Here is an 11,483-nt window from a genome sequence, read left to right on the forward strand (position 1 = left end):
CTGGATGAAGATTCTATGGTGATATTCGAGATAATCATCAGTGTGATAGTGGGGCAAGGCCAGTTCACGCACCCTCTCCTCTGCTGCCCAAGGCCCTAGCTGGGGACATCCCTGTGGACGCCTGGAATCATTTTTTTTTAAATCTCAGTATGCCTTCAGCTAGCATCAGCTAGCCTGTGCCTTAGCTATGTAATATATTCTTTCTCATAAGCTTAAACAGAAGATATTCACAGCTTTGAAAAAGATTGCAACAAGCGAAGTTGAACTTAAATAATTTATGAGTCAGAATATACTCCAAATGGACACTCTTAGGTTAGGATTAGGGTTAGGTTTTAGGGTAAGAGTTAGGGTTTGGTTACAAAGATGATGATTAATTCCTTGTGCCTGTATCTGCAGTTTACTTCTTGATACAAAAATAAATGATGAATAAATGTACACACTGAAGATTTAAGTAGAGATGACTAAATCTTTTTCATATATAAAGATTAGATTTGTGATTCTTTTAAGATTTTATATGGTTATTTTGATATATATGATAAAAATAATTGGTTCTTTCTTTGAAACCACAAAATGCAGCCCACCATTAAAAAAACTGTCTGAGAAAAATCTTTTCTAGCTTACATTCTGTTAATCTATAACAAGTTCCTGAGATATGAATATATGTGGATTTGGAGGATAACTTTGTTTTTCACCTGTAATGTAATGTAATGGATACTTAAAACATTATGTGTTTTATTTGTATTCATTGTAATAATTCACTTCAAAAATAAAATGTAACTACATTGTAACTTTTATCTTTTATATTGTTTGAAAGAATTGCTGGAGTATATAAGCTGTAATGTGAAAAATGAAGTTATTTAGAAGGAACATATCAGAGGAGACAGAAGGATAAGACAGAAGGATACATCTAGATTGAAGAAAGAAGAGAAATAAAGAACAGAGAGAACAGAGAAAGACCCTAAGAGCATGTGTGTATGGGTTTTTTTTTTTCTGTTTTTGAGCCACCTCTAGTGTGGAGACCCACAGCTGTGAGCCTGTTCCACCTTGACCGGAGGTGAGAGAGTTAGAGTTTATTTTTGCTCCCTCAAATTTGTTGACAACAGGTGTGTCTACAAATGAGATAGTCTGTCCTAGGATGTGGCTAGCATTTTGTGTGTGTAGGTGGATCAACTCCACCTGTATCAAATGTTGGAGAATTCAAGTCTATTTCTTAAATCATGTTAATGAAGTGTTGCTTCCCATACATCTTATAAAGTGAAATATAGAAGCGTGTGAGATATAAATGAGGTGGATTCAGTATTTACTGGTTGTCCCTCCAGTATTGGACTGTGTTTCTGCCTCTTATTTCTCCTATATCCCTGTTTCTTTTGCTAAATAATTCTAACCCTACCCAGGAATGTACGAGTTTCATCTTCAATATCCTAGAGAGTTAAGTTTACCCCCTTCTCTGAACCCAGAGATTTAAATTTTATTCCCTCAGATAGAAAAGTCAAGTTGAGTGTTAGTCCTCCAACTTTGCTAGCTCCCCCCCACCCTGAGATACTGGAATCTCATTCACACAGTAGCAGCAATACAAGATTATCAAGATATTGGTAAGAAAGAAGCATTCATGAGATACCACAGTTCCTGAGGATTGGTAATAAGTTAATACTTGGTATGAAGGGATAGACATTTTCTTCAGTAGTATATCCACTGGTAAGTAATCATGTAAATGTATACAACCCCTCACAAATTCTCCTGTAAGCAAGTTTGATGAAACTCATTGCATCATGGAAAGGAAGGGTATGTATGAAAGTCAAACAGCTACAAATTAGAAAATGGACATGGACTAACAAGAGTGAGGGGGTAATTGGGAGTAAATGTGATTAAAATACATCATCTACCAATATACATGGTTGTGTAGCAAAAAAAATAATAATTTAAAGTACTCCCGTAGTTTCTTCCATATAAATTTAATATTTCAAACATTAGAAGAGGAAAATGAAAGTTGTATGATGGATGATAATTAACATTTTTATTATAAAAAAAGAAAAACTAAATAAGCCAAAATGAGATTATATAGCTTACTGCATGAAGTTATAATCTTAGTTTAACTGATATGATATATATTCTTCACAAAGTGAGAAAGTTAAACAATGATGTCACTATTTTAGAAGAGTGCAAGAAAATAATTGTAACTATATATCAAAATTCTTACAGTAACTTGTAGACAGTTATCAAATATGTATATTTCATATATCTTATTTAAGTGTTAATTAATTTTTCTGTTATACAATTATTATTTATGCATTTTCTCATGTTTTGTTTTTCTGTTGAGAGGACTGAGTCGATATCATAACAGACTGTTCAATCTTCTCTCTGAGATCAGGTATCAATTTCAATTTCGTAAAGCTGAGTAAACTGTTTTTGAGGAAGAGCTACAAATAATGAGAATTCAGTCTCCAGCACAAGGACAAAGGGGCCTGGTATCTGCAGTATCAGACGTGAGCCACAGTTGGCAATTAATCACATAAGGACAAAGTCTGGGTCTTGTTCAGGCCTGTCCCCAAACATAAAACTTTACCACTGACCGGGTTCAAAATAGTCCTAGCCAATTAGAATATAGTAATATGATTGTCATTTGCTTAAGCCAATTATGGATAAAATGACCAAACTGCCTTAGAACACTTACCCCTTGACTATGCTTGAAAGAAGCCTGTGAATTCCTTTTGAGGTCATCACCCTTTTGCCTTTGTATGGAATAGATGGCCCTAGCATGCAGGAAAAATGAACACTCTTGCTCATTGTATACATAGATGGTAGGTAGTCTTTTGTGATACTTCTCCTAGACCCTAATACCATGAGTAGCTGAAAATGATGATTTTCTAGTAAAATATCTTCCTTTTGAAAAACTAATATGAACAATGAACAGTAAATACTAGCATTTTATCTTCTGTCCATGAATTTAGATCCACTTACTGTTTTTAAGTCAGTATCAAATTCAGAAAAAATGATTCTCATGTCTAAATTAATACTAGTATGCCACATCACCGAATCCTTCTGTTATTGTTTGAAAGTCAGGGAGGTTCAGTGTGTGAGGCAATGTATTACTTACTTGATAAATGACAGATTGCATTATTTCCCCAAATGTGAGAGGCGCATGGGCAATTGGAGCCATTCTATTTAATCCAGATGTGCTTTCATCTGAGGTCCAAGGTAGTACAAACTGTATGAAGTGGTAATGTGGTTGAATAATTAAGTATGCTATGAGCCAGAAAATTCTAGGTATACTTAAAGAAGTGAAAGTAAGATTTATTGGAAGAAAAAAGCTGAGAAATATGTGCCAAGTTAGAGAAGATGGGAAAACAAGTAAATGAGCAGTAACTAGAACATTTTTAATAATTATATTATAATTAATTAATAGTTAATTATAAAAATAGATCAGTTAATTACAAATCTGCAGGATTAGATTTGAAAACACTTTGCCAAAAGTCATTTGCTTTAATACCACTGACTCACAGGATATTGTTGATGACAAACAAGTGGTTCGAATTGATTAAAGGTTAATACCTCAATAAAGTAGTTTGTGGTACAGAGAAATTCATTTGGGATTTCTTGGAACACATTGAAGGCACTGTGAGGTGGACACTAGTAGCACTAATCTTAGATCATCTCTACTCTCAGATAACTGTCTGAACTCCAAAATTCAGAAATTCTGAGATCTCCACCATAAAGTAAATGCTTCACTATGAGAAAATTCCTTTGTAAACTCAAGGTAAAAGAGGTGTGTTAACTCTTTTACTGAGGGTTTCTTTTTAATAAAATCAGATGTATTTCTCTGTAATTCTAGCATTTTTATGTTATAGAATTTAACTATTTCATAATATTCTTAGCTTGTCTCATATCTGAATGACATATGAGGAAACAATGAGGCATAGAATAGTAATTAATATGAATTCAACATATACAGGAAGGATCACAAAAAAGTCAATAAAACTAGGTACATACATTGAAGGTTAACTTCACTTAACTATATGGAATTCCTTCAGTTATTACAGCAATGAAATTTCTACTGACTCCATCTGGGTACTTAGAATATAAAAAAAAAAGAAATCCATTTTGACCATCAAGTTAATGTGATTAGTCAATATGCTCTACAACAACATTAATCACATGGAACAGAATTTTGTTTTATTTCATTTTCATTTATTTCTTTATTTATTTATAAAAACTTCCTCTTCTTCCCTTCCTTCCAATACCCTCCCACTCCCCCCACTGCCTATCCCCCTCCTTCTCCAGTCCTAAGAGCAGTCAGAGTTCCCTGCCCTGTGGGAAGTCCAAGATCCTCCTCACTCCCTCCAGGTCTAGAAAGGTGAGCATCAAAACAGATGAGGCTCCCACAAGGACAGTCCATGCAGTACAATCAAAACTCAGTGCCATTGTCCTTGGCTTCTCAGTCAGCCCTCATTGTCAGCCACATTCAGAGAGTTCAGTTTGATCACATGCTCCATCAATCACAGTCCAGCTGACCATGGTGAGCTCTCAATAGATCAGTCCCATTGTCTCAGTGGGTGGACACACCCCTCACGGTCCTGACTTCCTTGCTCATGTTCTCCCTCCTTCTGCTCCTCATTTGGACCTTGAGAGCTCAGTCCAGTGCTCCAATGTGGTTCTCTGTCTCTATCTCCATTCATCCCAGGATGAAGATTCTATTCATCAGTATGGCTATAGGATTAGGCCAGTTCAGGCACCCTCTCCTCTGCTGCACCCATAATTAGTTGAGAAATCCCCTTGGACATCTGGGAACCCTTCTAGAGCCAAGACTCTAGCCAACCATTAAATGGCTCCCTTGGTTAGGATAACTTCGTCCCTGCTTCCATATCCACTCTTCCTACATCTCAATTATCCCATTCCCACAAGTCCGCCCCAATCCTCCCCTTCTTCCCTTCTCTCTCCCTATCTCCCCACTTCCCCCAAATCCACCCCACCCCCCTGATCCCAACTTTTGCCCGACGATCTTGTCAACTTCCAATATCACGGAGGATAAATATATATTTTTCTTTGGGTTCACCTTCTTATTTAGCTTCTCTAGGATGATAAACTATAGGCTCAACGTCCTTTGTTAATGGCTAAAATCCGCTTATAAGGGAGTACATACCATATTCCTCTTGTTGGGTCTGGGTTATCTTACTCAGTAAAGTATTTTCTATTTCCATCCATTTGCATACAAAGTTCAAGATACTGATTTTTACCGCTGAGTAGAACTCTAAAGTATATATGTGTCATACCTTCTTTATGTATTCTTCTAATGAGGGGCACCAGGTTCTGGCTATTACAAATAGTGCGGCTATGAACATAGTTGAACAAATGTTTTGTAGTATGATAGGGCATCTCTTGGGTATATTCCCAAGAGTGGAATTGCTGGGTCCTGAGGTAGGTTGACTCACAGTTTCCTGAGAAACTGCCACACTGATTTCCACAGCTGCTGCAAAAGTTTGCATTCCCAAAAACAATGGAAGAGTGTTCCCCTTACTTCACATACTCTCCAGCATAGGCTTTCATTGGTGGTTTGGGTTTTAGCCATACTGACAGGTGTAAGATGGTATCTCAGTGTTGTTTTGGTTTGCATTTCCCTGATCACTAAGGAGGTTGAGCATGACCTTAAGTGTCTTTTGGCCATTTGAACTTCTTCTGTTGAGAATTCTCTGTTCAGTTCAGTACCCCATTTTTTATTGGGTTAATTAGAGTTTTAATGTCTAGTTTCTTGAGTTCTTTATATATTTTGGAGTTCAGACCTTTGTCTGATGCCAGGTTGGTGAAGATCTTCTCCCATTCAGTAGATTGCCTTTTTGTCTTAATGACAGTGTCCTTTGCTTTAGAAGCTTCTCAGTTTCAGAAGGTCCCATTTATTCATTGATTCTTTTATTGTCTGTGCTGCTGGGGTTCTACCTAGGAAGTGGTCTCCTGTGCCCATGTGTTGCAGACTACTTCCCACTTTCTCTTCTATCAGGTTCAAAGTGGTCAGATTAATATTGAGGTGTTTAATCCATTTGGACTTGAGTTTTGTGCATGGTGATAGATATGATCTATTTTCATTCTTCTACAGGTTGACATCCAGTTATGCCAGCACCATTTGTTAAAGATGCTTTCTTTCTTCCATTGCATAATTTTAGCTCCTGTGTCAAATATTAGGTGTTCATAGGTTTGTGGATTAATATCCGGGTCTTCAATTCAATTCCATTGGTCAACATCTCTGTTTTTAAGCCAATACCAAACTGTTTTCATTACTGTAGCTCTGTAATAGGATTTGAAGTCAGGGATGGTAATGTCTCCAGAAGTACTTTTATTGTATAGGATTGTTTTGGCTATCTTGGTTTTTTTGTTTTTCCATATTAAGTTGACTATTGTTATCTCAAGGTCTGTGAAGAATTTTGTTGGGATTTTGATGGGGATTGTAGTGAATCTATAGATTGCTTTAGGTAGAATTTCCATTTTTACTATGTTGATCCTCCCAATTCAAGAGCAAGAAAGATCCTTCCATTTTGTGGTATCCTCCTCAATTTCTTTCTTCAAAGACTTAAATTTCTTGTCAAATAAATCTTTTACTTCCTTGATTAGAGTTACCCCAAGATATTTTATGCTATTTGTGGCTATCATGAAAGGTGATGCTTCTCTGATTTTCCTCTCTGCTACTTTATCCTTTGTGTAAAGGAGGGCAACTGATTTTTTTGAGTTTATCTTGCATCCTGCCACATTACTAAAGATGCTGAAAAAACATTTAACAAAATTCAACACCCCTTTATGATAAAGGTCTTGGAGAGATTAGGGATACAAGTTCATACCTAAATATAATAAAAGCTATATACAGCAAGCCGACAGCTAACATTAAATTAAATGGAAAGAAACTCAAAGCCATTCCACTAAAATCAGGAACAAGACAAGGCTGTCCACTCTCTCCATACCTCTTCAATATAGTGCTTGAAGTTCTAGCAATAGCAATAAGACAACATAAGGAGATCAACGGGATTCAAATTAGAAAGGAAGATGTCAAACTTTCGTTATTTGCAGATGATATGATAGTGTACATAAGCGACCCCAAAAACTTTACCAAAGAACTCCTACAGCTGATAAACACCTTTAGTAATGGAACAGAATTTTAAAGAAAACAAAGTTTACTTTCCTAAATTCTCTTAGAATTTATGTTTCTCTAAATTTTAAAAACTGACCTTTAGATGTAAGTTTATTTTGTTAGCTTCTTTGCTAGAAAAATTACATAATTATTTGAGTAACAAGGAAGAAATATAAAGGAAGATACCTATTTCTTATGAGGTCAGTTTGGTAACATTCCTTAAAATCTCTAATTAAGGCGATGGTTATATGTGCAGAGCTGAATTCACTCAAGATCATGTCAAGGAAACATAAGCACGTTCTCTAATCCCAGGCTGTGGATCTAGGATTAGAATTAGCGCTACTTTTCTCCCACTTCCTTCTTTATGTGCTTTCAAAAGGCCTGTAACAACCCCAAGAATATTGGTAATTTAGTAAAAAAAAAAAAACCTTTCAGATATATTTACAAAATTAGAACAGAAAACTGGTTCATCAGATTTGGGGGATTTTATCACACAAAGGTGATATGTGACATAATACAGAAAATGAGATCAGATAGGTCTGGAAAACTGAATTAAACTTTTACTGAGTACTGTTGCTTGAAAAATGTTGATTACCCAAAAAAGAAACAAAAAAGATTTAGATAGCTGGAAAAGACTCAAGGAGAATAATTCCACAGACAGCATTATGTAAAGTAAACTAGAATGATAATGTAAAAATATCTGTTCATTTTATGGTGATTGTCTTGAAGATGAATCGCTTATACCCTTTAATCTCTTGTGATATTTCTGCCACCATTTTAATGTATCTTAATTTTCTAATTATTTATTAATAATGGCTGCTTATTTTATTATTTACTTATTTAGACACAAGGTTTCATTCATTCCATGCTAGCTTACACTCACTATCAGACTAAGGATGATCTTAAGCTTCTGATTCGTTGCCTCCAGCACAAGAGTGCTGCAATAACAAGCATACAGCACCATGACATGTTTGTGAAGCATTGAGGGAGGAATCCACACTTTCATGCATGAAAAGCACTCATTCTATCAACAGAGATGAGTCTCATGCTTTTACATTCCTTTTAAAAACATCCCTACTCTAAAACAATATACAATAAAAGATTTCCTAGATTGCAAGATAATTATTATAAGTAACTTAAAAAAATCACACTGAAATTATTTGAGGATAGTAACCCAAAACTATGTCTGATATATTTATGCAAGCAAATAGATAATCTTTTTCTATTTTCAGTACTTTCTGAGATTAATAAAATATTCCTGAGAATTTCAAAGTTTCTGACTTTTTAAGAATAAAAGTACCCCAAAGTACAGGAAATACATTCTAGAGAAAGATGTTGATGTTTACAGTAGAAATATTCAAGCTATACAATATAATAATAATGATTATTATTGATAATAATAATAGTAATAATGAAGATGATGATGATGATGATGATGTTTATAATAGTGATGATTAGTAGAAAATGATCAGTTCACAGTTGCAATATTATATCTTTCTCACAAATAAACAGAGAAGCTGAAGATTACTGAGGACAGCTACTCCTTGACAACAAAATTTATCATGTTGGGATTCTCAGATCACTCAGACCTGAAAACTTTTATATTCATGGTTTTGTCTGCCTTCTATGTGGTCATCATGGTAAGGAAACTCTATCTGCTGGCCTTGACTTACATGAATCACTGTCTTCACACACCCATGTACATCTTTCTGGACAACTTGACACTCATGGATGCCTGCTACTCCTGTGCCATTGTTCCCAAGATGCTAGAGAACTTCTTTTCTACAGACAAAATGATTTCTCTCTATGATCAGAGGACACAATTTTAGTTTCTCTGTCTTGCTGAAACTACAGACTGCTTCCTCATGGCAGCAATGGCCTATGACTGCTATGTGGCCATATGCAACCTATTGAAGTATCACAACTTGATGTTCAAGAAGCCCTGCCTTCAGATACCACATAGCAGGATACCTGTATCCCATGATTTCCATTGTTTAACAATTTAATGTTCTGTAAGTTTCACATAATGAAGCACTTTTTTGTGATGTCTTTCTATTATATAGATTCTCATGTATTTACCCTATATCTATGAATTAATGATTCTCATCTTTTCTGGTTCAGTACAAAGCCTTACAATTACTATAGCCCTGATATCTTATTTCTACATCCCCCCTTTTTTAAACTATATTCACAATGAAGTACAAAGAGGGAAGATACAAAACCTTATCGACTTGTGCTTCCTGCTTTCAGTCCATGTCAATATTCTGTGGTTTTCTTCTCTAAATGTATAATCAACCAAGTTCAGTGGATGAAGGAGATGAAGAATTACCTGCTGTTGTCTTTTATTTTGCAATAATTCTTTTTATTAAACCCTTTTATTTGTAGTCTTAGAAATAAGGAATTAATAAGCCATGGACATCGACACAGACCCTAGCAATGGTACAGGAATAAATGCAGACAGGACCCTCAGCAACAACTAAGGTCAGAACGTCACCAATGCCCCTAGTGGCAGTACAGGGCACCCTCAAATTATGGCCCTAGTGGTAGCATGGCCCTCAGATACCAACATGATCACACCTAACCGATCAGATCTTGGGCATTTGCACAGTCAACAATTACCATTATTATTCAGTACTTATCACCTTAACTCTCAGGAAATTTACAAAGCCCTTGACCAGAACTGTGGCTGGTCATGAAGTCTTTTCCAACCCTAAGAGTTCTTTGCCTTTCTGTATCTAATAGATAATGATGGCCAGTTTCCTCACTTCACTCTACAGTATTGAAGACTCAGTAATATTTGGCAAGTTATCCTGGAAAGAAAGCTCATAGTCATGTTTCTTTTATTCTCCTAGCTTTAATTTGGAAATCAAGGAAAACTGAAGTCCCTTGAATGTCCCAGGAAGTAATCACCTATACAAATTTACCAATTTGAAGTACTCTCCAGTCACAAGCAATAGATAGAAAAAAAACCATATAAGCCAAGAAATCCTAGCTAATGGACTCTGATTAATAGTCTAAATTGTCCAACAAATATTTTCAATTATTTCTAGGTGTGCCCTTAGTGCTGGAAAATTAAGGTTTAACTGGGATTTCTTCATGGTTTGTCCTAAAATTTACTAGTAACTGCACTTTAGGCTTCATCTAAAGAATCTGATGATCCTATTGGGTATAGAAAATAGAGGCCAGGAGGTGAGGTCAAAGTGTCTATTATTCTATACCTATGATGCTACCAGGATATTTTTATTATTTCAATCTTTAATTTAATTTTTTCACTACATTTTTCTCTGCTCCCCTCCCTGCTTCATTTTTAATGAATAAAATGTTTAAAGATAAGCAATAATGAATATATCAACATTAGTCTTCATCTTTAAATATGGGCTATTCTGAGCCACAATGAAGTTTATTATTAGTCAATTTCTAGAAAAAAACCAAATGGATTATCCTATGGAGATTATACCACCATTTGTATAGGATTGGGACATGCTCTCATTTTAACAATATTATATATTCTGACCCTTTGTGCACACAATATCTTTCTATTTATATTTCCTTTAATTGCTTTCAATAATGTATTTTTGTCTACAGTAAAATATGTACTTCTGTTAACTTTATTCGTACATGTCTTCTTTCTTATGATGATGAATAAAATTGAACTAGCTTCTTTCACTTCATTTTCTGAATGATCATCACAGAGGTATGAAAAACACTTAATTGAAATATATATATGGTATATGTTGGTCTTTTATCCTGCAACACTGCAAAAATATGTTTTGGCAATAATACACATATTGCCAAAATATGTGTATTGCTGAAATGTTGTTTAATTATTTTCTTTATATAAGATCACGTTCTCTTTAAAAATATTTCTCACTCTGTTATGATTTAGATGTTTCTAATTCCATTTTCTTACTACCTTACCCTGACTAGATCCTTCAGCAAAAATCTAATGGAACTTTTAATGAAACAGTAATTTAGACCCTGATCTTTCTAGGCCTCCCTCCATTTAGGGTACACCTGATATATGTCTGGTCTCAGTCACTTTCCTCAGTCATGGAGAAAGATTCCATAACCCCTTTCTTCTTTATTCTTGACACTAAAGCCAGACAAAACTGCCAAATACTGCTGCTTACTTGTGCTGAAACACAGACTCTGGTTCATTAACATCTTCAAGATGTTTCGGTTGTCCATGGTTTCCTTCACTGTCTAAGTTAGCTATCCTGAAAGTGGATCTGCAGATCAGACTGCCCTCAAACTCAGAGATCTATCTACCTCTTCTAGAGAGCTGGGATTAAAGGCCTGCACCACATCTGCCTTTAAACATTTCTTTAATTCCTTTTCACAACTTGTAAATTTACCTGGATAGAGTCTTGCACTG

General features: G+C 35.3%; 1 pseudogene; it reads left to right on the forward strand.

The window, feature by feature from the left end:
• The first annotated feature begins 1,769 nt into the window (after positions 1–1,769).
• On the forward strand, positions 1,770–9,542 carry LOC125392724 (olfactory receptor 5K3-like; annotated as a pseudogene).
• Positions 9,543–11,483: the final 1,941 nt, after the last annotated feature.

This window comes from Myodes glareolus, chromosome 2, assembly GCF_982192425.1.
Source record: "Myodes glareolus chromosome 2, mMyoGla1.1, whole genome shotgun sequence".
NCBI classification, from domain to species: Eukaryota; Metazoa; Chordata; class Mammalia; order Rodentia; family Cricetidae; genus Myodes; species Myodes glareolus.